This window comes from Erythrolamprus reginae, chromosome 1 (assembly GCF_031021105.1).
Source record: "Erythrolamprus reginae isolate rEryReg1 chromosome 1, rEryReg1.hap1, whole genome shotgun sequence".
Classification (NCBI taxonomy): Eukaryota; Metazoa; Chordata; class Lepidosauria; order Squamata; family Dipsadidae; genus Erythrolamprus; species Erythrolamprus reginae.
This window is the reverse complement of record NC_091950.1, coordinates 225,867,616-225,868,881: the sequence shown is the minus strand read 5'-3', so window position 1 is coordinate 225,868,881 and position 1,266 is coordinate 225,867,616.

Below are 1,266 nucleotides of genomic sequence, written 5' to 3'. Positions count from 1 at the left end.
CGCGTTGTTCTTAGTCTTATTTTTCAGCATCCTTTCATTTAAACATTGCAATGAAATTTGCAAGCAGGTAAATTTATCCAACGATAATGGGATTATAGCCTCAGTTCTCTGCACCTCCTTTAAGTTGACTTTGAATTTAACAGACAGTTTTACTTGGATTTAACCCCAAATAATGAAGTCTTTTTTTTTGCAATTTTGTAATTAATGACACTTAATTTTACATCACTTCTACTAATATGTGTTATCTTTTATAAAAAAGATATGTGTAATAATATCAATCACCACCATTTCAAGAATTAACAGATTAACAGAGTTGGAAGGGACATTGTAGATCATCTAGTCCAACATATACACACCCCGCCCAAGCAGGAGACCCTACATCAGTGATGGCGAAGGTATGGCATGGGTGCCACAGGGGGCACGCAGAGCCGTCGTTGGCCTAGCTCAGCTCCAATATGCATGTGTGTGCTGGCCAGCTTATTTTTTGGCTCACACAGAAGCTCTGGGAGGGAACTTTTGGCTTCCAAAGAGCCGGGGGGATGGGGGAAGCCTTTGGAGCCAGGGGAGGGCGAAACATGAGCCTACTGGGCCCACCAAAATTTGGGAAACAGGCCATTTCTGGCCTCCAGAGGGTCTCCGGTGGATGGGGGAAGCTGTTTTCGTCCACCCCAGGCATTGAATTATAAGTGTGGGCAGTCGTGCATGCGCAATAGCATATGGCCACACTCTTTCGGCACCTGAGGGAAAAAAGGTTCGCCATCACTGCTCTACATGACTTCTGACAAATGGTAGCCCAGTCTTTTCTTGAAAGTTTCCAGTGATGTAGCTCCCTAAATTTCTGAAGGCAGGCTGTTCCATTGGTTGATTGTTCTCAATTATTATTTTGAAATTTAAAATAATTAGTTCCTTTTAATGATTTAAACAATACAGTTAAAAGATGAAAAGAAGTAGATGCAAGCATTTTGTAGTCACTCCTCAGTACCTACATTACAATTACACGGTTAAAAGCACCTTCAAATATAAGCTCTAGCAAGAGCATTAATCAATCCTATAATGTGTGCAAGAAATCAACCAAAAGCAAGTCGTTTAACTGTATTGTTTAAATTATTTTTGACATACAGTATTACAAATATGTCCATATGAGAAACGAAAGAATGAGAACAAAACATTTCTACAAATTTGTTCAAAATAAGATCTTATAATAAGAAAACAGCGGGATATGATAAATCATCTTTTGAGATGTCTGTAATAAATGGAATCTTATTC